The following is a 19,617-nucleotide window of genomic DNA, read 5'->3' on the forward strand; positions in this document are numbered from 1 at the left end:
ATTCTAACCCATGATCCCGGCTTCCGAGCGAGCGAAGATAGTACATGCCTTAGACCGCTCGGCTACCGTGACCGGTAATGATAGTATTAGTAGCACATATTTCTGAATCCCTCTGCAGATGTGTAGTTCACTCTGTCTAGTATGGAGGAGCATATATTTTTTAGCAGGTTACCTACGCGGTAAAAAGTCAGCATTTCTCATCCAGTGCAGGAAATTAGTCTTCTTGACCTGTTCCTGCCCCATATTTTTGTAATTTGTCTGTTTATCTCTTCACATAAATCCATTTTGTCTACTATCTACTGTACTTTTTCTTTACTTAGCTTCCATATTCTGTTCTCAGAATGATATTACCTGCCGTTCCGTATTCTTTTATCCTCTTATACGAGCTATTTAGGTTGAGCTCTTGCGTTTCCCTGGCCTTCTCAGCGAAGTGAACCACATCACAAAAGATCCCTGTCCCATCCTCTACAATTCTCTATACGTATTATTCTCCTGCAATCTCTGTCGGGCTTTATATGTTCTGAAGATGATATCTATGAATTCTTGATCAGTTACGTAGTGTGTACCAAATTTCAATTATATTGTAACGTGTAGTGCCGTTGCTATAAAACGACTGCTGGGTGGGCGGATATACCGGGGGCGTTTCTAGGTAACGGCTCGTAAAACACGTTCCCGCTGCAACCGAAATACATGCAACAGAGGAACTGTGTTTTCTGTGTTGTCGTGCCGAGATGTTATAAGTAAGGGACAAGGTTAGAGCCAGTCAGTTCTGTACAGGAGTCTGTGAAGGAGAAATATCCCGTATTGACTGTGTGGAAACAGGCCATGAACTGTTCCTTCCACATCCATTTCATCTCATCATTCATAACCATCCCTCCATTCTAGGTTATTTAAAAGCCGTTGTTGAATTAACTAAGAAAAAACGAACACTAAATATCTTCTGCACCAGTTGACGATGACGTAGGATCGTTGCATAGTGGATGGGCATTACCACAAATTATTGCCACGTTATGGTGGCTGGACACAGAATTTGGATTAGTAATTGGGTTTACTGAACATTTATAAATCGTAATTAGAAGTAATTATAACGTTTCTACTAATTAATGCACTCAGCTTCTCACTACAACGCACACTAAGTCTTCTGTGCCTCCACAAGCCGTTGTCTGATAACGGATCCCAGCAGTGTCCTTTGCTTACGTCCTTACCGTCTGGCGACTGTCTCACAACTAACTCAGCTGTCAGTTCTCTCAACTCATCACTGCCTTCAAAGTCAGAGCTGGAATTAATATTAGGGCCCATGGTCAGTCAGCCAGCCTCTCTTTGTGTCAAGCTCCATCTGGGGCTGTTATTGTCAGTTACACGGGGCACCCTCTCTTACGAGATGGTTTATCATTTACAATTGAAACTGGTGCTCGCCAACACCGTCATTCTTGCTTCCGAGACCCGCGGGACTTATGACCACATTTTACGTCTCAGATTCGAGACTCCCACAGCCTGCAGGGCCAGGTGCCTGTATTTATCCCTAGGAGCAGAGTGGTCCGGTTATACCCCCAGGCACTGGTTTCCCGTTTAGTCTCGTCCTACTACTCGCCAGCCTATGTAACCCCCCAAGCCTGGCTGGACACTGTGGAGAATGGAGAAATCTCTCTCTTCCACCTGCTGGAACTTTCATTTCTGCCGTCCAGTCTCGAGCCCGTCAGTAGACTAGCTGATCTATCCAAGTTCCCCTTCATTTAACATAAGCAAAAGAGAAGGCAAGAACATCTATCTATCTATCTATCTATCTATCTATCTATCTATCTATCTATCTATCTATCTGTCTGTCTGTCTGTCTGTCTGTCTGTCAATCTATCTATCTGTCTATCTATATCTATCTATCTATCCACCCACCTACCTACCTACCTTCCTATGTACCTACCCGTCTCTCTTTATATCTGCCTGCCTGCCCGCTCGTTCGTCTTTCGGTCTACCTGTCTTCCTGCCTGCCTGTCTGTCCGCCCGCCGGATCCGGTGTCTACTATGAGTCATTTTCAGAAATATAATAGAAAATGAACAACGTAATTTGTCGATGGAGTTTCATTGAAATAATATATTAATAAAATTAATTACTTTTATTGGTTGAGTGCTCAATCTTTGATTTACATAATATATATGGCACAGATCCACTCTCCCACACGCCTTCATGGCGTAGTGCTGAATTAGTTAAGCACAGGGACAACTTTACCTACTAGAGCGCAAATTTCATGTGCTTCTCCATTATTTATAAACGCAGACTGCATTCCGAAGGAGAGGGATTCCACGAAGTTATTACGACACGAAGAGTCGGACGGTCACGAAGTCTCTATCATTTTTATGCTGCGATGCCCACAAAATAATCTAAAATTACTCTCAACTGTTATTGACTAGACACAGGGTTTGAATTGAAAATTGGATTTAAACTCGAAACTATAAAAAATTATAATGTTGTTGCTAATTTACACGTTTAGAACATCGGTTTAACACATACTAAATCTTCTCAGTTTGCTGCGTCTTCACTAATCGTTGCTTGGTAGCTGCTCCCAATAGTGTACTTTTTGCTCACGTCGTTGTCGGCTATCTACCATCTCATAACTCTCCGTTCAACTCTTGACCCTCAACTAACTGGCTTCAAGACGAAGTCAAAGTTATGTTACGACCGACGGTCAGTCTAACAGTCTCTCTTTGTGTCAAGACCAGATTTCAGTTGCAGGTCTGTTGATATGGGGCGCCATCTCTGACGAGAGGGCGTGTCTGTCGTTTGCAATTGCTGCTGGCACTCGCCAGCGCAGTCATTCTCGAATCCGATTTCCGCGGGACTTGACGACCATATTTTACTGTGTCAGACTCGAGACTTGCGAACATTCCTATTGTTATGGAACCCATACGTGAACAACAAAGGGCCGCCATTTCAACCTAACCCAATCTGCTACGTTCCAGTTCAGAGCTTAGCTCTCAGTGTCCGCACAGATCCATTGTAATACTGGGAGTCGTGATAGCTCATTAGGTACAGGGACAGGCTACGGGCTGGAGAGGCGGAATTCGATTCCCGGCAGGGGAAGAGATATTTCTGTACCCAACAGCATCCATACCGGTTTTGTGGCCCACCCAGTCTCGTTCAAATATTGTTATACAACTCAGGCATTTCACAATCACTGACTACACTTTCATCTTACGCTTGTACCTTCAGGTCATTGTTCTTAAACATAATTTTGTCCGATCGTTAATTTATTGTCGCTAAATATTTTAGGGCCCGTCACGGTAGCCGAGCGGTCTAAGGCATGTACTGTCTTCGCTCGCTTGGAAACCGGGATCGTGGGTTCGAATCCCACTCAGGGCATGGATGTTTAGTTTGTGTGTGTGCGCTATTCTGTGTTTGTGTACAGGCAGAGGCCTTGCGACGAGCTGATCACCCGCCCAAGGAGTCCTACCGAATGTGTAAGAGCTAGAAAAACCGAGGTGAACGGATAAGTTCATGGAGGTAGGCCTAGGCCCACTGGGGCTGTAGTGCCAAGGAAAAAAAATAGTTTAGGATTTAATTGATCACTGCATTGCTATTCTCCCATTTACATCTTGGTTTCGAAGTGGTTTCAATTTATTAGGTACCTCAAACTGAATTATTTTTTGCCGGGACTGGAAATATGTACTCATACGTTCTGCTTGCTCAGTCTACTGAACTTAATTTAAGTCTTAAATTTTATCTTAACAAAGTTCTGAAATAGGTGGATAAACTATGGTACATAATTCTTATGACGTCACAACACGTCCCATTTCACTTATTGGGTCAGTCAATATATGGTCCTTCAAACACAGCGTGTTGTGGATCGATAAGGAACACTCATTCATATTGACAAGCTGATTATTTATTAAATATCATTATCGTCATTATTATTATTATCATCATCATCATCATTATAACCACAGATTAAGGTCTTGGCCACGTCCTGCTACAACAATTGAAACTCCTACCTTCATTGTCTGCCGTACGTGCATGACATGTCCTGCCCTTATATTGACACAGAAGCTTCTTAATTCGGTTTCACATATTATTTACAATTGTCATAGCTATTTGTCATGAGAGTTTCTCATTACTCTGCTGATATCTGTTGTCTATAGTTCTTCCTTAATGTTCTCATTACGTTTATGACTCGTCATCCTGTATCCTGCTACCGCCCTATGGAAATACAGGGCTAGTATAAAAGAAATAAACATTTTCAATGTTTCATAGAAACCAAAATATTGTTAATATAGCCAAAATACTTACAAGGAATTTAGTATATGTCTTTAAAAGTTACAAATGTTCTATTTGTGAGCCTTTTGTCACACGACAGATATCAATACGATAATCCAATTTGTTCCAAACACACGGCAGCATGTCCTCGTCAACACACGCAACAGTTGTGATGCTTTACTTTAGCTCGTTTACACTTACAGGAAATGGAGGAACAAAAACTCTTGTCTTTGATATATCACCACCAGAAAACATCAGTGGGAGTTAGATCAGAATTCTTGGTGGTCAGCTTGTCAGTGCCATGCTCTGGTCTGTTGAGCGGTGTTCAGAACGAACTGGGTTATCGTACTGATCTCTGCCGTCTGACTAAAGTCTCACACATAGAACATTTGTAACTTAGTCATACAAACTTAAAGACATATACTAAATTCCATGCAAGTATTTTGGCTATATCCACAATACTTTGGTTGCTATAAAACGTTGAAAGTGTCTATTTCTTTTATACTAACCCTCTATATTGACGGCCGCGCCATAGCTCAAGCGGTTAGTCACTGGTTTCCCACCGCGGCGGCTCGGGTTCGATCCCGGGTCTGGTCAAGTGGGATTTGTGGTGGATAAAGTGGCGCTGGGGCAAGTTTTCTCCGAGTACTTCTCTTTCCCCTGCCAATCTTCATTCCACCAATTGCTCCACAAACACCCTCACCTATTTTGTGGGGCTGGTACAAAAGGCCAGAAGTGGCCGCAGTACAAGGAATTTAGTCCCACCCCACTAGCAATTAAAGAAAAACTGTATATTAGTGCCTTTGTCATTTTTCTGTAATTAAAGTCCAACATTAAAATCCCCTATAAAACATAAGTAGACAGATGGGTATTGAGCTAGTTCATAGAAGTCCTGTAAGATCCGAACTGCCAGATTTTCAAACATATTTTCAAAATCAAAATTTATGAGTCAGTCTGTAAATGTATTTGAAATCAGAGTGAGAGAGGCCAGATTCACAATTCACAAATTATGGGCAATTTTAGTTAGAGTCAGAGCTTTATAAATTGTTCAATAATTTAAACATAAGATGGCCCAAAATTCAGTTAAAATTTATCTGAAAATATGATATAAATATCTTTACTACTTACTGAATTTATAAAAAATTATTCGAAATGAGATCTCCATGTTCAGTGTACACGTACAATTCATAACGCTGTGATGCCCTTCTACAAGTTGAATGAAGGGTTTAAATCTGAAACTTCCCGTTAATACGAGAGAATTATAGGTAACTGACTTTTGAGCCACACTACATTCACGAATTATTAGGTAAATTTAACTGGAATTAGGTACTATATTTTTAGATATATTTTAAGGTTAAAAATTCAAAAATCATTCCGTAATTTTAATTGGAGTCAGAGGTGCTAGGTTTCGAAGTATATTACAAAGTTAAAGATTCACGAATCTTCCCTTAATTTCAGCTGGCGCCAGATTGAGATGCTCCCAGATATGTCAGGCTGCAGAGGGAGTGGATAAGTGGTGGGTTGAGCATTGGAAAGGAACCTGTAGTGTGAAAATTGCTTTGTTGAGTGCAGTGTCCTGTTGCTATAGGGAAATTGATTCGCTTCTACTCCATTGGGTAATGGCAAGGGGTTGAATTGGGGTGGAAGAGCTGTCTAGCCTGTTCCTATCCGCTATTCCCCCAGCGTCAGTATGTCGGTTCGTGACGTCAATCACTCAGGGAAACGTCATCTCGAACCGTACCCACCGGACATGTTAAAAGTGAAGTCTTCCTTCAGTTCATGGTTCCTTGGCTTCCTCGTGAGAAACGGGGAAGAAAAAATGCAGCTTCTCAGAATTTCGGCTCTGAAACGGAATGTTACAGTACCTCTCAAATTTCGGGAAAATCGTGGCACCATTCACTCCCGAATCTTCTTTTCATCTTTTCTCTTACGTGAAAACCTAAACATTGAAATATGCGAAAGACTAATTTTACCCACAAAACAAACTCCGTGGTTTTAGTCCGCAAGCGAACTATACTGACCGAGCGACCGCCGCTTGTCCGCGAAGTTAGTACCAACTTTAGCGGATAGAGGGTGTGGCGTTGTCAGCGCAACGGATCCACACGGCCGTTAATCTCGGGGTTCTAGACCGTAGCCGCTACTTTTCCATTCAAATAGCGTCTCAATTATCCTCACGAAGCTAAGTGAACCCCGTTCCAGGCCCACTATTTCTCAGAAAATCTGGTAACGCCGGAAATCGAACCCGAGACCTCTGGATCTGTAGCCAGGAACTCTGGCCACTAGACCACAGAGACGGTCAATTTTACCCACACTGATGCTAAATGTAGTCTGTCACGCTAAACGGTTGAGGTTGCTTGCAAACTTATTGCTAAGAACTTCGCTTGTAATTAAGAAGAGGAAGTAATAAAGGAAAGGAGATTACAGAATGGGAGCTTCATAGTATGAACGCTTCATCTCTCATTCTTCTTCATCTTCTTCTATTCCCGTTGTTCCATCTTGGAGCATAGGGCATCCGTGAAACGTTTTGTTTCACTTCAGTTTACTAATCTAAGATAGTCGGAATGACTCCTTGGACGGGGAATCAGCCCTTCGCTAGGACGCTACTTAACACAAATACAGAATAAACGCAAAGAGACCCATGCCTTGAGTGAGATCCTAACTCACGACCCCAGTGTTCTAGCGGGCGAAGACATTTCATGCCTTAGACCGCGCGTCCACTCTGATCGGCTCACCTGCAATTAGGCAAGGAAAATAAAGCAGAGAAGACAACATTCTTGTTGAGAGGTGAGGAAGGCATTAACATTTTAGTGGAAACCCTCAAACAGATAGATCTAAACGTAGATACTGGTGTACGAAACTAGATATCAAAGAAATAAGATGGTGCACTGGATTGAACTTGTTGAGGGTAGGGCCCTGTGGCGAACTCGTTTTAACGTCCATCTGAGCCATAGGAATCATAAAAATTGCGAAATTGTTTGACCAGCTGAACTCAAGCTAACATTCAAGAATTATCGCCCAATATAGTGTCAGATATTTGGAGTTCTCAGAAAACGATCACGGTCCAAAAGTACGCACTTTGTCAAAACTATGTCCCTCGTTATGATCTGTAATATGTCAGTTTACCTAGCTCCCTTCTCTGATAGTAAACTTGGGCAATAGACACCAAAGGAAATTTCAGAATAACAGCTGCTCAAATGAAGTATAGGAGACAGGAACAAATACTCCGACACATCTGTCGTCCAGCCCCTAGCTAGTCGCTATACCGACCCTGCTAAAGACCGAAGCAGTCTTAACGAAACTTTCAGTCCGTAGGAAGATGTAAGTGTTACAGAATGCAGGGAAATAGACTTCCAGATTAATAATGACCTACAAACAGGATGGTACAGGAGGTCGAGGACGACAGTTGACGAGAGGCTGAAACTTTTCGGCTCCTGACACGTTGATCATAATGATCACGCTTTCTTTTCTAAAACCAAAGATAATATATTACATATGGCTGTGCCGTGGTTCAGGCCGTTAGTGACCGGTTTCTCACCTCTGCGGCCCGGGTTCGAGTCCGGGTCAGGTCATTTTGGGATTTGTGGTGGACAAAGTGGCACTGAGGCAGGTTTTCTCCGAGTACTTCTGTTTCCCTTGCCAATTTTCACTCCACCGACTGCTCCACACTCATCATCATCATCATCATCATCTACCATCCGGGGCTGGTACAATAGGCCAATTAGTGGCTGACGTACCAAATGGACTCAGTCTCATCCCACCTCATGAAACTGAAGAAAACTAAAAACTGCACTTGTTGCATTACATTGGTTCAGAGTTAGTAAAAATGGCCATGAGCTGAGTCATGGAAACTTGTAATATGAAGTGCAGTACAATTGAAATTATTTTAAATATTTCACGTACAAATACACACAGAGAATTCACATAAGGTATTCCAGTACTTCAAATAATTCCACACATTTACAGCAATACTTTTCGCTTATGTCATTTATACAGACGTTTGAAACATAACTATGAGTCATTTTCAGATAATAGAAATTCATCAGCAGAGTAGAGTGAGCGACAAATATTAAAATCTTATCAATTTCTTACGAACTATGCGAAGGACTTGTATCAACCAAAATGAACCGGTACTAAATTCACTCCACTGGTTGACGAGTAGCGATCCCATAGAGTCATAGACGCTGTGCTAGGGACTTCTAGGCATGTGCATGCTAAGGCAAGGACAAACGAACCGACATAACCTCCACCACAGACGTTCGTATTGTGTTTAGATTGACTAATAGATATCCATCCGCGGTTGATTGTGACAAAAATTGTCTTCTCAAACTTGGGTTCTTCTTCCTTAGGTATTAGGCCATCTGAGTCGTATCTCATCGGAAATAATCTGGCGCTATGGACCTTACAGACAGTTTGCAGGACTACAAGGACGGGGATCAGCCCTATTGCAAAGCCGCTTTCTACACAGGACAACACGAACACAGGAGAAACGCGGGCAGACGTCCGCGATCCGAATGAGTTTCGAACCGCCTATCCCAGTGTTTGAGCCAGCTTTAAACAACTGTACTTGTCTTAATTTCAGCCCCAAACACAATAAAACTAATTCTTCAACGTAATAAAAAAATTAACAATATGCAAATATTCTTGGAATTTGTAGGCACCCGGTTGGAGAAATTTGGGGTCCCCAACATCAGGAACTCTCCTTTCCGAGTTTCTTTCTTTCTTTCTTTCTTTCTCTGTCTTCACGTCATTTGGGAAACAGAAGAAAACTTTTATCAGTTGGAAGGGAGGAGCTCATCGCTGGGGGAGTTTTCCGATGCACAGCCTTCTGTGGCTTCATCTCAATGAAGACATGCAAAACAGTGACATGATAAAATATTTGAAACGTGAAGCTCAGCTGAGTATTTTTTAAGGGTTCATTTCGTAAATCACGGAAAGCCCACAGAGTCACCATTTTACAGACATGTCGGTTAATATTAAGTAAGGGAATAATCACTATTTATTCTGAGGATGGTACGAAACACACTAATTCTGAGGACAAATTGAGGACTTTTTTAAACGTTAAATGAGGTGATCCACATGGTTTCAAATTTTCTTTAAAGTGTTAAATGAAATCTTCAATCTGTTTTCCTTCTTTGTTTTTTCTTCTTTTGTTCCTTATGTTTAATAATTTTTCGAAATAAATTGACAAATTCATCTATTGGAGGTATTTAGTGGTAAAATCAGAGGAGAATTAACAGAAAAGCAGAGGTCACAACTTATTAAAGGAATCGGACCAGTTCTTTGTGTTTAGCTTGGAACTAGTTTTAGATTTTTGGTTGTATCATCTTCTAAACAAAACGGTACATAACGGTACTTATTCACTTGCCTGGGGGCAACAACTTTGTCATGCTTGTCTTTGAGATAGTATTCAGTGGGGCCTATTTACAGAATATACTGTCATGTGATCGACTATAGAATAGGTTTGTATTGGTAATTAATTTTATTGAAGTTTTACAGAACGTAACTACACGTAACTACAGGGCTGTCGTTAATTCACACACTGCAGTTCATTACAGCACGTACGGAATATTCCCAGTGTCCTATATCTTTACTGGGTGTCACCTGGTAACGGTTGCCAACGCCGTAGCTTCCTTAGCTTCTGTATTCACGTCCTTACTGGTCGGCGATTGTCTTATAACTAACTAAATTCTAGATTTGTCCTTCTTACAACACTTCGAAACGAACAGCACAGAAAACATTTCTCCTAACAGTTCTTCTATTGTTACAGTACGTAACTAATGCATATGGACTGCCTAGAGAATACTGGATGTGTTTGCAGAGCCGTTGCCTAGCAACGGCCGTTTGCTGGCTTCACAGTTCTTGCTTGAGCAAATGTGCCATGATCCTTTAAAGTTCATATATAGCTTAACGTAAAGTAGATAGTTCTGTTACGTATAGGTTAATCCTTGATTTACACATTAATATACACAAGACAATCTCCCTAAGGATATTTAATTAAAAATCCTTCCAAATAAAAGGGAAGATTAAGGAAGTGAGAACATTTCGTTCGATATCTCGCTGATCAGTCTATGAAAGTGAATTAAACTCACCGAAGGAAATGTATACGCATTATTATAACCGAAATTTGAGTTCAGATTCTCATTCTTGTGACGCTACAATATTCCATGTGAACAGCTTTAAAAGTTCATATTTTCTACGAATTATATTTCATCGTCTCTTTTCGTATCGATCGGATATCCGGTCGTCGTAACACAAAATTGTAGAAGGCTGAAATTCCTATAATTTATCTGATTCCTCTTAGAGTTGGAAGAAAAAAGAAATCCGAAATGCACGCTTTGTGCAAAAGTGGTGTTAAAGGATATAGCGCTTACTATCTACCAAGTTTCCTCAGCTTCCTGGCTCTGCTTTTCTGAGGCACTGGAGCAGAATGTGAGGATTCTCTTCTTTGCGTGTATCATGATGCTCTTGAATAGAATAGCTTTTCGGAGTATACTGACATTTAACCTCCGGGGACCCATAAGCTTTCTCAGGTACTTTTCGTAACATAAATATTTACTTCTTTCCTTTCCATATAACCACTAAATTTATATCCTTAAGATTGTTTCATTGTGTTATTGTGTTCTGTTCTGAATGAAATTCTGGGAATACTTGAAGGACAACCCACGATTAAATAATTTAATCTCCTACAATGGGTCGGTACAAAGAAACATTAATCTCAGAATTTGTTTTGAAATACGTCTTATAGTTTATACAGTGTCTGACATCGTCAAGGAAATATCATTTATCAAATAAAGCGACTGTACAAAGGTCAGATGTGAAGAAAGTAATTTTGATTATGAATGAACAGACCTTCATCCACAACATTCCGCCTTGAAGTCTGAACCATGAATATATATTATAGACTCCGTTTTGTAAAATGAAAATTCTGTTTCAGGTAACGTTAACTCCATAGCATATCTGGAATCTGGTGGCAATTTAAAATCGCAGACCCGTAAAGAAGATGGTAAGTAATTCAAAATCTTCCCCAAGCTTTTAGAGGAAATAACAGTAACTCCTTCATGTTTTGAATTCGTTCAGGTGATCTGAAAATTTTGAAACCCCTTAATGAATATGATGCATGTCTTTACAACTGTTTAACGGTATTTTGCAAGAAATGACTGTTTGTTTAGTAATAAAACAAATTATAGTCAAGAACAATGACAATCCTATTATTTTTCCTTTACTGCTAGCGCTCTGATTTGAATCTGGTAATAATTACCGCTAGCGTATTGATACTTGTATATTGGCCATATATCTGAAGAATAGTCAGATTCTACCATAAATAAAATATATTCTTCGACTGTAGCTTTATTATTGTAAAATTATGTAGGACTAAATTGGTGATGAAGTTTACGACATAATTTGCAAATGAATTTCGGTTGTGTACAGAATAATCCTTGTGTGATTGACGTAACATTGGGCACTCAGATGTTGTTTACGTCAAGTACAATATTTACATGTGTAACACGCGGTAGCGTAGTTGATTGAGGCACTAAGCTTCACGGCGGAAGGTCGCGGGTTCCACTACCCATGTGATTATTGAATTTTTCAGTTGACCTAATACTTCCAGCAGTAATATGGCCCTGGGGTTGACAACCTCTGACAGAAATGAGTACCAGGAATACTCCTGAGGGGTAAAGGGTGGCCGGCGCGGATGGCTGGCAAACTTACCGCCATCTTTGAGCCGATTGTTTAGAAAATGTGGGAGCCTCGACTTCTCACATCCCAATGGGCCTTCACTGCCTGTTAGGGATAGGTTCACATTTCTTTTTAGGTATGTATATACATGTATGTATGGTTTTAAGCGGCCTCCGTAGTCTAGGGTTAACGTTCCCACCCCATCACTCAAGCTACGCGGGTTCAAACCCGGCAGAGGTCGTGGAATTTTTAAGGGCGGAAAAATTCAGGGAACAAGTCCTCCGGGAGGGACTTTAAGCCGTGTGTCCCGTGTCGTAGATTTACGGCACGTAAGAGAACCTCATATCTCTAGGAGATCTCTGAGCTAAATTACAGGCCCTTTCCCACCCAAGTAGTCTCCAATGCCTCTGGTGGATGGGGGAAGAATCAAGGTACCGGGGGCCGACCTCGTTGGCTCTACGGGGGCTGATGGCACCCACCGTTACCCACCCCCTCTCATAATACATACATACATACATACATGTATGGCTTAGTATTTAATGTGTTTTGTTACATTATTATTTTTTGCTACATTTTTCAAGTAATATGCAGTAAAACATGGATGTGAGGCAGGTATTTTGGATTAGGTTTCGTCAAAAGTTGCACTTCCAGTTTTCAGGTGTAATGGTTTCGGGAAGGGCGAAAAGATCGTAACGATGGTTCATTAATAAAATGACAAATATTCTAAGCATTGTCCATCGTACTAATTTTTGTTTATATAGGACGAAGGAAGTTGTCGAGAAAATTGATCAGAAACGAGATTGTGGCGGTAATGCACACTACATGCCAGTTAAAAGATAGTTGCAGTTAACGTTGATCCACATGTTTGAACTTTAATATAATATTAGTTCTAATTCTTTAAAAATATACGTATTATGATTTAGGCATTTTAAAGTTTATCTTAACACTCCTAACCTCCTTCACAACGGTAACTTGTGACCGAAACGTGTCGGAGCTTCAATAATCCGCATAAGGCAAACCAGATATACTGAGATGCTCATATCATGTCATTCTAATATAAACGATATAGGTAAAATAACCACATCAAACTGCCCTTGTTCTATACTTTTCGATATCTTAACGTCTTCCCTATGTTTTCTTTTCTATAAAAACAACTGTTGAGGCGTTTCTGTGACAAATGATCGTTTCAATTTTAGAGAAACCACAAATTGTTAGATTAAGCAGTTGAGAGCCAGTGGGAGAAGACACTTTCTTTGATCTCTTTCAAACAACAAATAAATCGAGACCAGAAGGATCAGAGATTTTTCTTGGGCAAAAAGAGATTTATTAAAAGAAATTGGCAGGAGTCCATAACGTTCTGTTTTGGGGATGTTACCTTATTTGTCTTGACACGTGGGCGATACTAACGCGCAGTCGTGCCTGACTTGACAGGTCGTAATCACAGAGTAGCAATAGCCCTATAAAGAATAGGAGGCAATTTATGGCCACCTGCACGTGCTTTCTTATTATGTGTGCATGTCATGTCTTTCCCACGCAATAGATCTTTTTACGTACTTGAACAACTGCAGTACGATATTCCGAACGCTGTCGTTTGAAAGATAGGACCTAATGTCTTATTCACTGTTTTAACGGAACAAGGAGGGACGTAGATAAAGCTATGAAAGGGTCAGAAGAGAGAGGAAACGTTTTGAAGGAGGAAGATATAAAACAGATGATTTAGCGTTGGCTGTCTAAATGAAATTTACTAATTGCCTTGATTGGAAATTGAGAAAATCATAATGCAAAAAAGTGTGACTTGCTTAGAACCGAGGGCCACAGTCGTTTTCCACAAGTAAAACGCAGTACGATAATGAAAGTTTTATTATTGTTATTAATATTAATAATAATAATGAGGAGCTTCATAACTTATACTCTTCTCCAAGTATAATTAGAATGATCAAGTCAAGAAGGATGATGTGGGCAGAACATGTAGCACGAATGGGGGAGATGAGGAATGCGTTTAGGATATTGGTGGGAAAGCCAGAAGGAAGGAGACCACTGGAAAGACCAAGGCGTAGGTGAGTGAACAATATTAAAATAGATCTTAGAGAGACAGGATTGGATGGAATTGATTGGATTGATCTGGCTCAGGATAGGGACCAGTGGAAGGCTCTTGTGAACACGGCAATGAACCTTCGGGTTCCATAAAATGCTGGGAAATTCTTTAGTATCTGCAGAATTGGTGACTCCTCCAGAAGGGCTCAGCTCCATAAGTAAGTAAGTAATTAATTATTATTATTAGTGGGGTGAGACTGAGTCCACTTGGTACTGCGGCCACTATTGGCCTATTGTACCAGCCCCGGATAATAATGATGATGATTTTGGAGCAATTGGTTGAAACAAGATTGGCAGAAGAAACCAAAGTATTCGGGGAAAATCTGCCCCAGCGCCACTTAAACCACCACAAAATTCACATGACCAGACCCGGGGTCGATCGCGGGCCGCGACTAACCGCCTGAGCTATGGTTGGCTTTTACTTGAAGATAACTCAATATTTTCCTGTCATCAGTTTCCAGTCTTCTCCAAGTATAATTAGAATGTTCAGGTCCAGAAGGATGAGATTGGCAGGGCTAGTAGCACGAATAGGGGAGAAGAGGAATGCATATAGGATATTGGTGTGAAAGCCAGAAGGAAAGAGACCACAGGGACGACCAAGGCGTAGGTGGGTGGACAAAATTAAAATGGATCTTAGAAATATAGGATGATATTGTATGGTTTGGATTGATCTGGCTTAGGAGAGGGACCAGTAATTACACGGTAATGAACATTCGGGTTCCATAAAATATTGGGAAATTCTTGACTAGCTGCGGATTTGGCATTTCCTCAAGAAGAGCTCGGTTCCATAAGTAAGTAAGTAAATCAGTTTCCAGTGCTTCACCCCATGTTCTGCTCACTGGATCTGAAAGCTTTACCGTGACAACTCTTGCTACGAAACGCTGCACTGGACGTGAACACAATTTATATTTTTTTTTTATTTATCGCGTGTAGGTATGACAGTAAAAGATTTACGTAGATGTTGTTGCCAGTATGGACAATACGCTTAAATATACTTGTATTCTGCCTGTTTCTTTCCGTCCGATCATTGAGGTCACGAAGCTTTTTAATGGAGTGGCCTTTTATAACGGTAATGCGTTAGGAGCTATATTCGTAAGCAACCAATGTTGAAGCTCATACTGGTTACATTCTGAGGAATCTTGTTCTTGTTTTTCTTCAGTGCCTCTAGGCGAATGTCTAGATATTGGGCTACTGCCAGCTTATTCCAAATGTATTACTATATACACTCATCTTCCTTATGCCATCATTCGATTCTACATAATCCATGCAGGTGAAACAGTGTCGTTAAGTAACCTAAGAATGGTTGCTATTTTACGGTTATATCAGCTGCGTAGACTATAAACTGTAGAATGAAAAATGACGGAGGTAATTGAAAGTAAAGCAATCCCTGTAACAGGCCGTGGAGACCTATAGGTTTGTGAGATGTCAAGGCTCGTAAGGATGTCAGCCTTACGCGCTGGCCGCTCGTAACCCCCCACCCCACCCCAGAAAGATTCCTGGTACTCATTTCTGTTAGGGCTGACTCGACCCCAGGGTCATATTGGGGCCGGAAGCATTAAATTAATTGAAAAATCCAACGACTTAATCGGGACTTGAACCCGCGACCTTCGTGCTTGTAGCATAGTACCTCAACCAACTACGCTACTGCGAGGTAGCAATGTAAGACTATCACGATCTCCCACTGGAGCAGAGGAAGGAAATATCACGTGTTGCAGGACAACCATCAGGCAGTATCAAGAGATTGTGACATGGGATCTCCCCGAATACAAAATAAGAGTGATAAATGACAAATCGTTTAATTAAAATTTCTGGGGTATTTAATGTATAAAATATGGTCCATTTCAAAACTGCTTTGCTACGATGTATGGTAAATATTGATCTGAAGTCACAAATATGCACATTTCATTATGAAAGGTCATGAGGCCGTGCTGTATTTCATGATCCTCCCTCAGCGGCAATCCCCATTTGAACTCTGCATGTCAGAAAAGTTATTAAACCGAATTTATACTACAATATTAAAAGTAAATCAATCGAAAATGATATAATAATGACCACGTACAGTGTGGCCCAAAATTTTGTTAACTAGTTAGTAAAGTGTATACTAAAACGTGAGAAATTTATTTATTACTTAATGGAATTTGCAACGAAATGAGATCCTCCGTGTTCAGTGCACAACTCACGACTCTGTAATACCGTTCTAAGATTGACTGACGGGTTTAAATATGAAAATATCCGCTAATACTTGAGAATAATTTATGTTAACTGACTTTTGGCCCATTTGGTATAATAAGCGGTCTTGAAGACAGTGAAGAGACTCACGCAGTCAGTTACACGTTACATATATACAAATTCTTCGCCCTGAATATATTTGTTTCCTTATAGATAATGTAATATATAATAGCTACAACTTCAAAGAGACGAATAAGGCAAGTTAAAAAATTAAAGATTTCCCATGTAATTAAAAGAAGGGATATTGAATTAGTTGTACTTGCTTATAGTTGTAACAGCCGCATATGTCATATGTATTTGCAGTAATAACACAGAATAAATTTTATAATATCATTCCGTGTTCTGTATTAGGTCTGAGATTAGAAAGAGGAAGCATGCAAAAGAAAAAAACAAACAAACAAACTCCGTGGTTTTAGTCCGCAAGCGAACTATACCGACCGAGCGGCCGCCGCTGGTCGGCGAAGTTAGTGCCAACTTTAGCGGATAGAGGGTGTCACGTGGTCAGCGCAACGAAACCCCACGGCCGTTAATTTCGGATTTCTAGAACGGAGCCGCTATTTCCTTGAAATAGCTCCTCAATTATCATCACGAGGCTGAGTGGACCCTGTTCCAGACCCACTACTTCTCAGAAAAAAATCTGGTAGCGCCAGGAATCGAACCCGGACCTCTGAATCTGTAGCCAGGAACTCTAACCACTAGACCACAGAGGTTGTATAACGAGTTTAATTGAATTTTGTTCTGAGTCACTTAAACCATATTATACAGTGAAGATATTTTACAAGGATTATTTTTGTGGTTATAATGAAACTGTGTCTGAACCTCCTCTTGTTTAATCCCAGATTGCTACTGACAGATTTCAGTTAAATTTGGTAATTCAGATGTATACTAACCGTGATGGACGATTTAATTTTGGTTCCTATCGATTCAACATAGTCCCAACTGTACAGGAAATTCTAACTGCACTTTATGAATGGGAAATGAAGAAAGCAGTCTTCTGGGATGTGGCACCATGTATAGGTAGTATTAACGACGTTTCGGAGGAACGTATCGCCTCCATCTTGAGGGTAGAAGGAAAAATAATAAAATCCGCAAGCGAAGAGAACGTGAGAACCGGTACGTTCCTCCAAAACGTCGTTTAACACCACATCAACACGGTGCCACATCCCAGAAGACTGCTTTCTTCATAGTCACCGCCGTGAAGACCTCAAATCTTACATGAATGGGAAAATTCTAATCCAAGACTTACATCTGAGATTCGGCATTACGAATATACTGACTGAAAGAATACCGGAAGGAAACAGTGAACTTCAAAGACCTGCGTTTGGGCCTAGAAATGAGAAAAGTGTTAAAAAAAGAACTAGAAGAAAAAAAGGCAGGAGGATGACGATTAGATTTGTTACTCTGCTAACGAAGGACAAGCGGTGGTACCTGTGGACACGGTGATGAACCTTTGTGCGAGATAAATCATGGGAAACTTCTTGCTGTTCTCAGCAAGTCTCAGTTCCTCACTAAGGACTACTCCACACAGCCAGCCAGCCAGTCAGTCAGTCAGTCAGTCAGTTATTTAGTTAGTTTCAGCTCTGAAGTTGTATCCTAAATCTTTCCACTTGAGAAGTTTCTTCTTCGGATTTTAGTTAGGGATACCAGGCAATACAGTAAAACCTGCCAGTGGAAAACAAACTATTACTCAGGGCTCCACACCGGCATTTGCAAAACAGTAATGAGCCCTCAGATTGTACAGCAAGTTCTCTCGCTACGTAACGTACCGTGTGTATTCGTTGTCGCGGGAACGTGTTTACCGTGCCGTTGGCTATCAAAAATAGGGCGGACGAAGGGACAGACAGCAAGGTATTCTCATAAGCCTACTTTTATTTCTTCGGAATATGGAAAGTAGCTGAAAACTGGGAATTGTTTGGTTAACTGAGAAGACATTAGTTCTCAGCATTCACTCAGCTACATACAAGACCTATTTCAGTCGGCATGGAGACAATGCTGCGGGAAGGACAACAGAGGAATCAAGATTCGATTCTCGGTGCTGGAAAGAGACCAATTTATTTCCACAGTGTTCGTACCGATTCTGGGTCCAACTCAGCTTCCCACGCATTGGGTACGTGGGGCTTCTTCCCTGAAAATAAAGTGGACGGAGCTTGAATCTATCTAACTGCATCAAGTGCCGATGTTAAGAATGCTCTAAGCTGTGTGTGCATTCCTCCACATATCTTCATGGTGTGATGCTTAATTAAATGAATGAACAGCTTCACATTTATGCCTTTTGGAGAAAGAGATATTGTGACATATGGTCCGTTTCTAGGAAACGGATAGGTAAACATGTTACCACAGGATTGATTTCTGGAAACGTACTAATTACGAAACATGTTTCCCACCGATACGGACACTGAAGGTTGTAAACACTAAGAAAACCAACCGTTGCTTCGGAAGTAATACATGGTTTCCAGGAGACAACGCATTTGTGAAACACAGTAATAGAGCTCTTGAAAGCGGTGACTTCTACTCGGGCCGCGTGGAATTTATAAAACGCAGCGTATTTGTGTCCCAAAGAGTGTCGTAGGAAGCGACGAAAAGGGAAATCTCCCATCTGAGACAGTAAAATATGGTCGCGAGTCCCAAGGGACTCGGACCCCAGAAAGACTGCGCTGGCAAGGGCCAGAAGCATATACAAAAGACAGACCCGTCCTCTCGTCATAGAGGGCGCCCCACAAAAATAAGACCGTATATGTCAAATAGTAATAAATATCTGGTCATGAGCTCAAAATGGGACTCTACATCAAGAATTACTGACTGACTGCCTGACTGACCGTCAGTCGCAATGTGACTTCGACTTTGACTTTGAATTCAGTTAATAGTAGAGAACAGGCAGAAATTCAGGCGGCAGTGAGAGAGATTCATCATAGAAATTCGTGAGACAAACGTCGTTAAGGAGTTCAATATATGAGCTATTACAATTGACTGTACTTATAAAGTGCCAATAAATTCGGTCATCAAATCCATTACCCATTATTATTAGTCACGATATCCCCTTGTGCGTGACAATATTAAAGCGATTAACAAATGATGGAATTTCTCTTACAAGTAAATGGTTTCTTCAGATAATGTCATTAAACTATTCTTTTGTGTTTGGGTACTTAACCAACACTACATTATCCACATCACGTATTGCAGTTTTTAAATGTAGTCTGGTTATTGGTGCTATGTACAACTGGTTGCCTCCCTGTCAACCGGACATCTCTCGTCTTTTGTTTATTGGACTGCGTCTCATCAATGAATCGTTCGACTGCACCACAAAGCACCATCGTTCCCATGACAACGATCTGGTCTCAACAGTCTCCTCCTAGCCTAGTTGTGCTTACAGA

At 40.9% G+C, this 19,617-nt stretch overlaps 1 protein-coding gene across 1 annotated transcript in view; it reads left to right on the forward strand.

Annotated features, from left to right (window-relative positions):
* Positions 1-19,617, forward strand: part of LOC111864709 (small conductance calcium-activated potassium channel protein) — a gene marked incomplete in the record, with an annotated part of 758,647 nt that overhangs the window by 105,923 nt on the left and 633,107 nt on the right. The window contains 1 exon segment of the mRNA XM_033751546.1: positions 11,181-11,249.

The sequence above is a fragment of the Cryptotermes secundus genome, unplaced genomic scaffold (assembly GCF_002891405.2).
Source record: "Cryptotermes secundus unplaced genomic scaffold, Csec_1.0 scaffold654, whole genome shotgun sequence".
In the NCBI taxonomy this organism is placed as follows: Eukaryota; Metazoa; Arthropoda; class Insecta; order Blattodea; family Kalotermitidae; genus Cryptotermes; species Cryptotermes secundus.